The following is a 15,858-nucleotide window of genomic DNA, read 5'->3' as shown; positions in this document are numbered from 1 at the left end:
AAGGGGTCAATTGACAATTTTGGTCATATGAACTTATTTGTAGATCTTACTTTGCTGAACATTTTTGCTGTTACAGTTTCTCTTTATCTATAATAATATTCAAGATAATGACCAAAAACGGCAAAATTTCCTTAAAATTACCAATTAAGTGGCAGCAACCCAACAATGGGTTGTTTGATTCTTCTGCAAATTTCATGGATAATAGATTGACCTATTGAACATTTTTACCCCATGTCAGATTTGCTCTTAATGCTTTAGTTTTTGAGAAATAAGCCAAAAACGGCATTTTACACCTATGTTCTATTTTTAGCAACGGCGACCATGTTTTTTGATGAAATGGGAATTAAAACACAAACTTTATTCTAGGTACCCTAGGAATCAATCAGATGAAGTTTGATTTGAATTGGTTCAGTAGTTTGAGAGAAGATCTTTGAAATAGTTTACGACGACGACGGACGCCAAGTGATGGCAAAAGCTCACATTTCCTTTTAGGAAAGGTGAACTAAAAAAAGAGGGAACAAACATGCTCCAAGATACACAAAGCATCTCAGTATCATGGAAAGATATAAAAATTATCAAAACTTGTGTTCTTATATCCAAAAATTAATATAAATTTCAAAGACTTTGGCATTAAGCTGAAGATACTTCAGAAATAAGTAATCGATATAAAATACTGGCAAAATAGTTATAAGCATGGACAACAAAACAAATTTGTGTACTATTTCTATTTTAAGAATTGGGAAAAGCTGTCCAATTGAGAAAAAAGGGACCATACGTTAGAAGACTGCAAAAGATGCAACACCCCTAATTTATATTATTATTTGATGCATTTTGTTTATCTAAATGGCTTAGCACTAACGGTATATTTTCATGGTTTTCATATGTAGAAAATATAGCCAATGTAAATAAATTAGACATAAATAAAATTCAGGATATAAACTATAAACAAGAGAAGAGGTCATTCTCAAAAAATATTAAAAAAGAACTTAAAGATAGCTTTGAAAATATTTTCTTTGAAAAATTAAAATTAACTAATGAAACCAGTAAAATATTCTTGTACAGTAAAATAAAAACAAAATATGAAATAGACAAATACATTTCTAAAAATAGTTTTGAAAATAGAAAATTATTATGTAAAATGCGAGTAAGTGACCATTTCTTGGAAATAGAGAGGGGTAGATATAAAAGAATTCAAAGAGAAAATAGAATATGTAAACATTGTAATTTAAATGCGGTTGAAGATGAAACCCACTTTTTCTTAAAATGTAAAATTAATAAATCTTTACGTAATCAGCTTGAAAAAGATATAAATAATATATGTCCAGAATACTTTAATTTGTCTGAAACAGATAAATTACAATTAATTCTATCTTCATTTGATATTATGCAGCTTACTGTTCCGTTCATTAAAAAGTCATTTGCACTGAGGGGAGTGGACACAACGCCTGCATAAATATTACTGTTTTACCACTTTATATATGATGTTTGATATGTTAATTTTTATATTGTGTATATTGTATTGTATTGTTTGTATATGCCTTCAACCCCCAGGGGTATAAATGTGCATTTCATTAATAAATAAATAAATATATTCATCTCTACATTTGTCGTCATCTAGTGATAAAAACAGATTCAGTACTGTCAATAACATCTTCGCAAAGCAATTCGAAAACAACTAGGTCTTAAAACTGTTCAGAACCTGATCAAAATTATCCAGCCAATTGTAGTGGACAAACTTAAAATGAAATTTCAGAACCAGGTCAAGGTGTCTCTTTCACCAATAAAATCAACAAGAAAAATAGTTGAAATAAATCTAAAAGAAACCAGGAACTCAATAAAGTTGTTCTATCGTCCTCTGGACAGGACGTATCTTCTTTTCTTTCGTCTTGGAAATCATGCAACCAGCATACCAGAGATCGTATGGGCACTAGTGTTGTCAGAGGAAAAACATCCAAAAGTCTTAATGCATTCAATGTTTCAGAAGGTGTCCCTGATACAAAATACACTTACCAAGAATGTGCATGGATGGAGGACGTTTCGAGTGAAACATGGTTTAGGGACCATTTTTTAAGATTTTGTGGTCCTGATAGACCACAGATTATGCTATTGGACTCCCATTCATCACACGAGACTCTAGATTTGATTGAGGTTGCACGAGAGAACGGTATAGAACGTTCACATGCAGCACTACCGTGGGGCATCAGGGTATATAGAGAGATTTAATATTGGAAAACTCATTTTGATGCAAGACTTTAATGTGGTTTTGAAATTCAAAGGAAAGAGAATTGAGGAAATTAATATTGAAGGTAATTGTATAAAAAGTATTAAATTTTCTGTGACTTTACAACTACAGGGCAAAACAAAGTTACTAGTAGTACAGTAATCGAGCACACCACTACAGAAATTGAAAAGAAGGAAGAGAATACTAAAGAAAAGAAAGAAGAGAATTGTAAAGGAAAAACAACAAAGGCAGATAAGAAAATATGGAAAATAAGGAAGCTGACTCAAGAGAAAAACAGAAAAAGAAAGAAGCACAACAAATCAAAATAGGCACATCTGGTAAATAATTATAGAATAACTAATCGAAGAATTCAAATAGAGAAAAATATTCAATGAGTGACCGATGGAATTCAGTGAAGATTATAATATTTTTTTATAATTTATATTTATTTATATTCCCCTTGTTTTACTTTCACAATAGTGTACTGATGTTTGTACCTATTACCTCATTTCTTGCTTGAGCAAAGTTTGTTCTTTGATAGCTTGATCAATGAGGCATTTCAATTGAATAATTTCTTATTTTATTGTGTTTGGAATATCTGACACAACCTCCAAATATATCATGCATTTATAATAAAAAAAATTAACGGTACCAATTTTCTTGCACCAGATGCGCATTTCGACAATACATGTCTCTTCAGTGATACTCGTGGCCAAAATATTTGAAATCCAAAGCTTATATAAAAGATGAAGAGCTATAATCCAAAAGGTCCAAAAAGTATAGCAAAATCCGTGAAAGGAATCAGAGCTTATAAATGTCACTGTCAATGACCTTGACAGTATCATGTCAATGTCCTTGACAGTATCAGAAGTTATCTGCTCTGGCAAACTTTCAGAGGAATCCGCAGTCAGTTTGTACGTTTTTTATATCCACTTAAGCTCTTTTGACTATGCACTTACGCTGTTTTGACGGTTTAATGAAAACAGCCTGCCCTTCTAAAATCAATAAATGTACAATTTTACTGGTGTAATAGATATAATTTAAGTATCTAGTGCTGACATATCTTTCATAGAGGAACAACAGGACCATTAAGGGGCTGTATTCCTAGGTAAAGGTAAAAGACTTTATATTCTTAAATCAGACAACTGTTTGATGTGGTACCATAGCATAAATGTTAATGAAAGTATGGACAATTTTCAATGTGAACAAAAAATATGGAGATTTATTAATCTTACACAATTCATTTCTTGGCTTCTTTTCCATCGATCAGTTACCAGGATCCAGTTGTTCAAAAGTGTCGTTAAGCTAACGCAGTCCTTAAAGTGTCGTTAGAGTGTCGTTAAATTTAACAAATTCGTTAACTGTAGTTCAAAAAATTTAACGACAAAAATAATGATAACGAGTCGTTAACTTTAACAACTTCTGGGAGGTCGATTAAATATTTAAGTTATCGTTAAATATGGCCGCCTTCATGCAATTACCTGTTCCAGCTCACAGAAAAGAAAGGCATTTTCGCCCGAAAGATGACATTTCTTTGAATTTGTCGAATGAGGAGTTACGAGAACGGTATCGATTTGGTAGAGAGGGAATTAATTTCATTTCTTATCTATTTAGTGATATTACAAGAAAAACAAAGAGAAACCACGCTCTCACTGTACCACAGATGGTCATTGTAACCCTGAGATTTCTAGCTACAGGCAGTTTTTTGCAAGTAGTTGGAGACACAATAGGTAAGATTTCATTTATATATTTAAATTAAGTAAACATTAGTAAAATGGTGTTAATCAATTGCTATAATGATCTTTGACTGATGTTTGAATGATAATTTCAATTTGTTAATTTTCGAATAATATGTAAACAAACGCCGGTAAATACACATTTTATTTTTTGTTCTTAAACGATCTCCAATATTGTATGTTTTTGGTCTGTTTACAGGTTTGCACAAGGGAACTGTCTCGCGTATTGTGTTTTAATGTGTTGACATCACTATGTAACTATGTAACTAAATTAAGTCCTGGTATCTATGATGAGTTTATTTACTACCACTGTGTCGATGTCACTGCTGGTCCGAGACCTGCATTGTCGTCCCTTGATAGTCCCTAGTGTTGACAGTGGGAAACTTGGAGAAAAGAATATCTACTAAGTTTAAGAGAAAGAAAACAAATTGACTTAAAGTGTGAAAAAATAAAGTCTACAGTATCTCCAGGTATTGGGAGTGTAGTTATAATAAAAGAAGATTTACCAAGAGGAATGTGGAAATTGGGGAGGATTGTAAAGCATATTCAAAGTAATGATGGTCAGTTGAGGTCGGTTAAGGTGAGATTAGCCAACTTAATTTGTTGTATCCATTGGAAATAGATGAAGTTTCAAATTCACAAGACTTGGCAATTATTCCTAAAGAAATAGAAATGTCAAAAAGACCTACCAGGACAGCGGCAGAAATTGCCAAAAATAAAATTCAAAAGTTAAATTTATGATCGATATATATGTATGATGTGTTAATAATATGTGTTATGAAGTTATATTTAGAAATAATTTAAATGAATAGAGTGTGCCCAAATGTTATAGTGTTTTCAATAAAGCATTCAATCTCTGAAATTTAAACGGAGCTTGATTTTGCAAGATTTTCTTATTCGATTTAAACGGAGCTTTATTTTGCAAGATTTTCTCATTCGATTTAAACGGAGCTGAAATTTAAACAGAGCTTGATTTGCACGAGTTTCTCATTCAGTATGTAGTTGTATAAAACCGATCTATTAAATATGAATCTTCATTTGAATAGTTACCATAGCCACGATGTATACTTGCTTAATTTGTTACAAGGAATATAAATACGAGAAGAATCTCATTCGCCATATCAAAGAACACCATGCTGGCTTAGAGTCGTATGACTGCACAGAAGATAAATGCAGTTCCACATTTATAAGAGGTTACTTGTTTCATCATTTAACTACCATTCATGGCATGGAAGTACAGTAATCCCGCAGTAAGTCATTATCTGCAGAAAGAAGACCAAGTTGCATCAATGATCACGAACAATATTATGATGATGTTAGCGAGGATGATTCTATTCTTGACCTTATAAACGATGCCATAGAAACGGAAAGGCAAAAGGAAATACCATCGATGAGTGTTGAAGAATTTCTAGATAGTTTGGATAATATAAGTGATGAAGAAATAAATTCCTGTACAGATACAGATGATCAAGAAGAAAATTGTGAAACTCCATGCAAAGATGATGATTCGTGTACTACGAGTGACATTAACAATAATGCAAATGAATTTATAATAGTCAGTGATGATGACGACGATAATATAAATGATGAGAGATCCCTGATGACCATAGACAACTCAACTGTTCAGCAGACAGTGATTCTAACTTTTCAAAGAACTCTCACAACCATTGATGGACAAACAAATGTGTCAGACTTAAATATGGAACAGGACATTTATGAACATTTATTCAGTGACACTTATAACTGTTTAACTTTGAGTGGGGAGTGTCGCGACGCGTGAATATGTATTTTAAACTGCACTCCGCTTATTACTCCTTTTCTATTATGTATTTAAAGATCCGTTAATTGTTTATCTTAACTCCGTTCTTTTTTTAAAGCTCCTTCCTTTGTTTAATATAATCCTGCAATTGTTAAATGCGCTCATTTCATTGTTTCATATTTGCTATATAAAGCCAGAAGAGCTTAACCAAGAAATGATAATGTTATTGTGTATGTATCGATGTAACTGATGGAATAAATAATCAAGAAAGTAATGAGAGTTTTTTATACTTCAAAAAATGGACAAATTCAAATGCTTGTGTGACAAGGACGTCACAACAGCACATCATAGAAAATCAAGTGAGTAATTTATGTTTAAAATTTCATAACAAAAATCTCTGTATTAAAGGCTGTTGATGTTCGATACACATCTTGATTTATTTGCCACAAAGTTCTGTTTTTCTATTAAATGCAATGGAACAGTAAACAATAATGCTTTGCATCAAGTTTTCCCTTGGAAAAGCTCCAAATTATGTCTTTTACGCAAAAATGTCTTTTTGACGTTTAAATTGAAATATCTGTTTTAACTCATCGGTGACCTATATTTTTTTATCATTGTTCTCAAACAAGCTGTACATATCCTAAACAATTGTAAAATTTAAGCGATTTCTGTAATTAAGATCTTTTTTCATTTCGATATAACCAATATTTCTCCTATTGGTTAAACAGAAAAAAAGGACATTAAAAAAATGTATGTTTCTTTCGAAGGCAGATTGTGAGCTTAAATGAACGGTGACCCAATATTTTTATTTTTATTTATATTAGGTATAAGATAAAGTTTAATCAAAGAAAAAAAACAGCAAAATCCTATATTAGAAATAATAGTTGATTTATACCCGCGAGCCCCCTTATCGGTCATTCAAGGTATTATTTTATAAGATCACTGTTGATAAGAAATATTCTTGTCCTTATAAGGGCTAATTCTGCAAATAACATTGAACTTGATCAGACTACTGCAAGCAGTTGTCCCTCAATCACTCATATTCCTTAACTTCAGATATAATGATAAAGTAAGATGTGGTCTGATCGCCGTTGACACAACTGTCCACAAGAACCAAATGACACATAAAGTTAACAATTGTTGACCACAGCTGAGACAAAATATATACCGAGCTGTTCTTTCAGTGGAGTACAGTTTGGATTAACAGACAGTAATTCACAGTTTAAGACTGATGACACTGCAAGGAGTTCCTAAATTCCCATCCATGAACAATTTTCACAGGAGTTCATCACTTCTTCTTCATAAAGTCTTCTGATTACATTTCGAGCGAGTCTATCTCCGGGTGTATATTGCTCTAAAAACATAAAATATGTATTCAGTAGACAAGAGGAATCCTTGTTGGGGAAACTATTTCCCTTAAGCAGAGTTTCATTTTTCAAATATAAATTTGCATTAATGCTCATCTCAACAGTTATTCTAGTTCTCACTTCCATAAAATGATCTTCATTTGCAAAGACTAGTGTGATGATGCTGCGAGGAAGACAATTGCCGTCAACATAAACCACCACTGACATTTTTTTTACAAACTCAATGTCCCCCTTACAGATTGGATATAAATACAAAACCTTTTAAAAAGACAGAAAACTACATAAGAACGAGTTGCGTGAACGTTTTGATAGTCTTTTGAGGTGTACTAACGTGATTAATGATTTATAAATGTCAAAGCTAATTCTAGTGCAGATTTTGTTCAAATGCAGTAAATACCATTTAACATGCATTACGAAGTATTTATCAAAGCCAACTTCTGTGAAATCAGACAATACAGTATATGAAGAATTAGAACATGAACTTGACTTCAAGTCATTAACAACATTTATAATGATGATCTGTTCTTCAGCAAAAAGGCCTTTCTAATGTCGCACATTCTTGATATATACCGGTCACCTTTACCCCAAAATGTCTGCGATATCTTTCAAACCTCAAAATACTGGCAGCTCAATTACAATTCAGACACAAACGGGTCAAGAAATGTAAAATATAGTGTTAAGCTCTGATCTTTCTACAGGGGATGCCATATCTACAACAGGACAATTAAAGTCCATGTTGAGACTTTACAAATAACATCAAGGTGTTTCTGCAGATATTAAGGATACATTAAATGAAGACCAATTACTCCAATGAAGCCTCGTTTGGTGCTTTAATGGAAAATATGCCAGCATCTCTTTTTAAGTTCATTTTTTCGTTGATTGCTGTAAAATCCCACAAAGTCGCTTCTAAACCTTATGTTTTCCCTCATGATAAACTTCGTAAATCGATGTCTATTACAAAATGTATCGTTTCAGTAGCTAAATCAGCACTACTCCATTCCATTTTGGCCTAGCCGTTCAGTGACATCATGAATATGGGTCACGAACATTAATAGAAACTTTGTATTCGCATGGCTTGTGAGCTTCGAAAAAAGAAAGTGACAGAAGGATATCAAAAGTTTGGAGCCAGAGCAGGGAAGTAAGAAACGTACAAATAACGCTACGAACAATTTTTATGCCAAATTAGAGAATTTACTCCAATTTTACGGTCCACTAAACATAGAAAATGATAGTGCGAGTGGAGCATCCGTGTACTGTGGACACATTCTTGTTTATAATTTTTCACATTTAAACACTCGTTAAGTGTTATTGTATCAATTCTATGCGGTTCCTTCAGCAACTTTATGATGGCAAACGATTTCCCCATGAAAATAATATGAAAAGAAATCGCATGATACGATAAAAAGGTAACGACTAACGAGGCTCGACCAATGAAAATCCTTTCAGCGATTTCTTTATATCAAATCAGCGATCGATTTATTTCTGATGTTCAGTTAAACAAACAAAATAGCGACGTTCAGTGAAATAGAAGGAACAATCGGTAAAGTTCTACCCCAGTTTGACGTTGAGGAATTGCGTCAACCTTGGATGAAACAGCATTATACGATTTCAGTTCAGTAAGTACTTCGATAGCTGTGAAATTTGTTAAATCAATTCATAAACTATAATTGTTTTTAAATGATCATATGATTATAGCCTTGGGTAAGAGACCTTACAATTATACGAAACCCTTTTCAGCTCACATGATCCGAATGGCCATGTGAGCTTATGCCATCACCCAGTGTCCGTCGTCGTTCGTTGACTAAATTATTTCAATAATCTTCTCCTGTAAAACTACTGGGCTGTAAAACTACTGGGCTAAATACTTCCAAACTTTGACCGAATGTTCCTGAGAGTATCTAGTTTTAAGTTTAGTCCACGGATTTGTATCTATCAATGAACATGGCCACCGTTGCTTAAAATGGAACATACGGGTCAAACCAGTTTTGGGTTTATATCTCAAAAACTAAAACAGTAAGAACAAAACTGTTAAGAGCTTTAGGTAATAAACAGGATTATCCATCCGCCTTGAAATTTGCAGAACCAAATAGACAACCATCGTTGTGTTAATGTCCCAATAGATATTTCAGGAAATTTCACAGTTCGGTTATTCTCTTTAACATTATTATACATAACGATAAAGTGTAAATATTCATCAAAGTAAGATCTACAAAAAAGTCACATGACTAAAATATTGGCCAATGAAGGAGTTATTGTCTTATCTTCTTTGCTGTATGGTAAACTGTGATGAATAGAAACATAAAATGGTATATTTAAGCATGATTTAAATTACACTTCAAACATCGTTGCTTATTGACATACCTTGCGTCATATAAATTATATGTATGACATTTATTATAAACATCATATATATAAATAAGAAGATGCGGTATGAGTGTTAATGAGACAACTCTCCCTCCAAGTCACAATGTATAAAAAGTTAACAATTATAGTTCAAAGTACGGCCTTCAACACGGAGCATTAGCCCACATCGAACAATAAGCTATAGGGCCCCAAAATAACCAGTGTAACACAATTCAAATAGAAAAACCAACGGTCTAATCTATTTACAAAACGAGAAACGAGAAACGTATACGAAACATACCAACAAACGACAACAACTCAACAACAGGTTCCTCACTTAGGACAGGTGCATATAATATATGCAGTGGGAATATGTTCATATTTTTTTAAAACAATTTTATTTGAAAATACTCATTCATATTTCAATGTATACATGTTATTGTATATATATATAAATCTAAATTGAAAACAACGTTCAAATTTATGATTGCGTTGGATAAAACCGCAATTTTTATACGTGTGCATGCAACAAAAAATTTCTTGGTAGAGGGGTCTAAATACAGCACAAACAACATTTTCCAAAAGACCAAAAAAGTGAAAAAGTATATTTTAACAAAACGCATTTGACTAGCAGGTCTATATATATATATATACAATATGTCGGGTAAATATCGATGATACCAGTGGCGAATCCAGAACTTTTCATAAGGAAAAGGGGGGGGGGGCACTGACTGACCTAAGAGGGGGGGGGGGCTCCAGTCATGCTTCAATGATTCCCTATATAATCAACAAAATTTTTCTCACCAAAGGGTGAGCCCGGGCCCCCGAGCCCCCCTTCCCCCTGGATCCGCCTATGGACACGGCTACCAAGTCATCTATATAATACTAAAGAAAGAGAACGATTTCTTTGAGCCGCAACTCCTCTGAAACCATACAAAGTCGGAAATATTTGTGATATGACGTATCAATGTAATGTTTTGTTCTTCATAAATTTGTCTTTGAAACAATCTTTTTTCCACAGAAAACGTCAAATTTTGAGAAAATATTCCAAATCCGGGACCGTTATCGATCCGCGTCTTTTACGCGTTCGTGCCTGCTCGGTCAACGTACTTTCTTTTCTTTTCTCTGTAAATTCCTCCGCAACGGAGCACCCGTGTCACACGGTATTAAAATCTTATTTGTGTTTTTATGGTTAAAATGTAAGACCAAAAGGTTGATATATTTACACTGGATAATTATCTGTTGCATATTTTATTGTATTCATTTTCATCTAAATGAATTAATTATGCAAGGGCTTATTTACACCAGCCTATAACGTACTGCCCGCGAAATCAAAGTAATAAGTAAAAAGAAAGGATAGAACATTATCAAAATAGGACAGTTAGGCCTATAAGGATCCTGTATTGTATTGTAAGTGCATCATTTTGCTCAATTAAACGACATCCATCCTTTTTACTCCAGCGCAGAACTGTCCAAAAATGAAATGGGCCTAAAAGGAACGAAATGATCCTCCCCGTTTTTGTGTGTAAACACAGGCACCCGACGTCCGGACCACTCCCCCTTTTTTATGTGTCAACACCGGCACCGACGTCTGGACCCTCCGCTTTTTATATGTTAACCCTCCTACCCAACTAAAAGATGTCAGATCGTCGTTTACAAACAAACAGAGCCAATTGTACCGCGATTTCTCGGCATCTTCTAGTATTAATAAAGTTAACCAAACTTATACGTCAAGATCTAAATCCGCAACAGACGCAATCTAAATTAATTTTAATCCTTGAATTGCTCTTCTTCTGATATGTCGCGCACCCATGATGCGCGACATATCAGAACAAGAGCAGTCGCGCACCTAGATGCGCGACATATCAGAACAAGAGCAACTCAAGGATTTAAATTTATTTAGATTACAATAGACGCTGATTTCAAAGACAAATTTACTTCAATTAAATATGAGCGTTTAATCTTATTGACGACTGCTTCTTATATCGCTAGAATATCTAATTTTTTTATGTTTTTTTTCAGGGAGAATCGTGTGGTTTTTCACCTTCTTTGTCGCCATCCATAAAACAGGAACCGTTGGAACTAGATCTCCAAAATGTTGATAAAGTTATTCCCGACTTAATTTCGACTTCTGTGAGGGTATCTAGTCAACTGTCTATGTTTATGCCAGGAGAAGCAGAAATACAAGATCCAAAATATGACGATTTTCTTCCATGCTTAACTTCGTCTCCTGTCAATCCACAAATTGTAATACTATCTTCTGATGATGAGAAAACAAATGAAATGAAAGACACCCCTATTGTCGTATCATCTACCTCGTCCGAAGACGAATTATTAATAGGAGACCGGTTTACATCCCAAAAGATTGAAATGCACAACGGCAAAATTCCCATTTACAGTAAAAATGCAAAAAGTTTGACATCAAAAGAAATTGTCCAGCTATGTCTCGGTGAGGTCGGAGATGACTATATTTGTAAATCCTATCAGTGTCCGATACAACGCGGTCTTTGTCGTGGATTTGCATTCAGTAGATCATAGGTCATTGTACGCAGACGACAATGGAGTATGGCAAACTTCATCTCCAAAAAGCCATCTTCGCGTATCCTTCAATAATGGTAAAGTAGAAAATGTTGAAGTAGGCAATCAAATGAACTTTACGCACTCTCTGAAAAGGCAGTATGGAAAACATAAGGCAACGTACATTGAAAAGGCCCTTACTTTCCAGAGGATAATTTCAACCGTTTATCCAAAAACTGGGCGCTGTAGGTACACCGTAGTACAGTATATTCACCGCGATGGTGAAGAAAATGACATCGTGATGAAACCCCATGGTAATGCGCGGAACCTAAAAAGACCTTTCTTCAAAACTGATCCAGAAGTTTTAGAAGATATAAAAGAAGAATCGGGACTCACTTAGCCGAAGCGATTTTTCAAATCTTTAATGGACAAAGCGGGTGGAGCACTTACCTCGACGTCAGCTGCTTCTGAACCAAGAAATCTAAGGCAAATTTATAATATAAGATCTTCTCAAAAACAAAGACCCGACGAATTTGCACATTTAGTTTCTCAAGTGAAGGAGGACTCGTTTGTTCGTGAACTCACAATTGACTCCGATTTTATTCAGTATATACTGACAACAGACAAACAAATTGTGGATCTGAAAGAATTTTGTACTAATCCGATTAAATTTTCCGTTTTTTCTATTGACTCAACATTTGATGTTGGAAATTACTACATCACAAACACTTGTTATTAAAATTTACGCATTTTACACGCAAGTGACAAATACAGAGGAAAATATCCATTGGAAATGGGCCCGACGTTTGTACACACTTAAAGAGACACCAACAACTATGTTTCGTTTTTTAGTTCACTCCAGAGAATTGACAATGAGCTCAAAGACATACAGGCTGTTGGAACGGACGGCGACGAAGCGCTTATGAACGCTGTTACAGAATGCTTTCAAGATGCACAAAAGCGTCTTTGTGCAGATCACAAAAAGACAAATATAGAATCAAAACTGAACGACCTCCGGGCAGCAGAATGTGCTAAAAAACATGTCCTGGCTGATATTTTCGGGGAAAATATTAGTTCTACATATGAAAAGGGATTAATCGATTCCGAAACATGTATGGCATTTGATCGACGACTTCGCGACTTGAAATCAACATGGGATTGTTTGGTACCAGGATTCCATACGTGGTTCGTTTCCTATGAAGACGATTTATTTAAATCCCATTTGATTAAAGAGGTAACAGATTTGGCCCATGTATACAAACATTTTTCTAATAATAGAGTAGAAAGTCAGAATGACAACGCAAAAGATTGGGTAGGTAGGGCGGGCAATGTAAGTTTTCCCAAACTCAATCAAAAGATGAAGGAACTTGTTACAGCCCAACAGCAAGATATTGAGATGGCTGTTTTCGGAGGTGGATCATACGAGCTTTCAGATTACTTTAAAAAGTTTAGTCAGGAAAGACATATTTGGAATGGAATGTCAGCTGAACAGAGAAATTCGATATTAACTAAATTTTGGAGCTCAAAAATTGGAGAAAAGATAACCCTACCTAATATTACGAAGATGAAAGAAAATGTAGACATAATCAGACCAATTTCAAATAAACAACCACTGGAAACAGGAACTCCTATTAAAAAATCTCAGAAATTAAGTATTCCATTAACCTCTCTTAATTTAGTTGGTATATCAGAGGAATTCTTACAAGAAACATGGGACAAGGCGGATGAACTTTTATTAAAAACAGGTTCAGTAGTTGAAGCACCAGGTTTTGATGGATTATTTATGCAACATTCAAAAGACATAACAAGTACTCGACCACATCTAGTAACGTCAACTACCGCTGGAAAGGTGTCGTGCAATGATTGTCCAGTTTATCAGACCATGAAAATTTGCTGCCACTCACTTGTGGCAGCTCAAAAACTAGGCATTCTGCAAAAGTTCTTGAAGTGGAGACAAAAACAAAAGTCTGATGTAAATTTAGGCACACTTGTCATGACAGGAATTCAGTCGGGGCATAAATCAAAAGTAGCTAAACCTCGCAAAGGAGGAAGGACGCCACTAGATAAGGGAGAAATAAGTAATCAAGTTGAAAGAGAACCACTTATTAAGGATATCACTGTACAGGGAGCTTTAGATATGATAGAAAATATTGATGAATCCTATTCATTTGAAGCAATATATCTTTTCCAGACAAAAGCCACCTTGTGCTATTGTTGCCGCCAAAAGTTTAATAGAGAAACCGAGCAAAACAATCTCGTAATCAGACATTATTGTGAGCGTGAATATTCTGTTCAGGGGGCAAAAAAGGCTAAGTGGCAATTTGCATATTTTCACTTGAAGTCATCTTGTGTTCGAATGAAATTTGCTGACTTTAAAAAGGAGAACATTAAGATTTCAGCAGATTCAGAAGACATTGTTCCTCAAGAAGTAAAGGACAAACTTAAGGGAATCGGAGTGCAGTTGTAGTTTAAATCAAAAGTATATGGTCTCCAAAATGGTTTTGCCTTTTAACCTAGTTTGTTGAATGTGCAGAGAATAACTTTGTTTAACCAAAAAGATTTGAGTATTGTTAAAGATTATCCTAATAAAAGTATTTTATAATGACCATTTATTGACTCGACTTCATTTTAAAAAGAAGTGATAATATAACTGAGACTGTGGTAAATGATGTCATTGAACATATACATGTATATTGGTACGATGGATGCCCATGCAAACATATTATATTCTCATATTCCCGAGCATCAGTTCTGATTGATATGTTTAAGGTTTAATCAAAAACAAATGAATAAACGAGACGTGGATAAAAACGTCAATAAAACAGCACAATAATAACAAAAACCAATGAAAACAGATGTGGCCGTATTTTTTGTGTTCGTGTTCAATATTCTGTTTCTGTATTTTTGAGTCCTTAGAATGTAAAGTTTTCAATAAGACATCCACATAGATCAGTACTCAGATGGGTTAGGCTTTATCTTTTGTGGTAAGTTTGTCATTTTTGACTATCCTCTTCAAAGTTTGGGATTATCATTTTATTTTTCAACATTGTAGACCTTGAGCACAACTGACGAGTCGCAAATCGACGCAATTTGCACATCTTGTACATCAAAATTTGTCATCGCAAAATTTAATTGATAACAGGTTAAAATTTATCATAGTTTTTGTCTTGCATGCGATTTGTTTAATTTTTCAAAAGTAAAAAGACATAGATGCTTCATACTTTGTATATAGATGCCTCGTGTTACGAACTTTCCGTCTGTCGCCTGAAAAATGTCTTGGGCCTCATTTTCATGAAAAAAGATATTACATATTCCATTATCCTTAACTTAATCCAATCAAATTGCGTAATATTCAATATCAATGACTGGTCCATATCATGATAAGTAACTGTAGTAGGGTTAAACTGGGTAGGGAGAACATGGAAGATATTTTAAGTTCATTTTTTGACAGTAACGAATAAAACTTTATCAACCAAAAGTTTTGCTATCATTTCATAAACATATCGTACTGTATTGGTACAGTTTTTGAATCTTTTATATATATATTCAAGGCAATACAAAGTTTGGGCTTCAAAAGTCCATATCATTAGTGACTTTATACAGAAAATTCGCGCTTTTAAAACATAAAATGTTTCACAAACAAATATGTGACTACAAATGTAAACCATTTCTCAAAACACTGCAAATTTTTTCATTTCGATTGGTATAGTGGTATGAAATGAACAGTGGTATAGCAAACATTGAATTCCCTCACAGAATCTTGTTAGGCATTATAGACATGATAGAAGAGTTTCTTTGTTATATTATCTGTCATTTTTATATTTTAGAAGGAGTTGGTTTCCAGCACCTATCTTATACATTAGAAGACGGACATAAAAAAAATTTCGTTATACAAGCTGAACATATTAAATTCAA

Source organism: Mytilus galloprovincialis, chromosome 11 (assembly GCF_965363235.1).
Source record: "Mytilus galloprovincialis chromosome 11, xbMytGall1.hap1.1, whole genome shotgun sequence".
Lineage (NCBI taxonomy): Eukaryota > Metazoa > Mollusca > Bivalvia > Mytilida > Mytilidae > Mytilus > Mytilus galloprovincialis.
The sequence above is the reverse complement of the archived record's forward strand: the minus strand, read 5'-3'. Positions refer to the sequence as shown.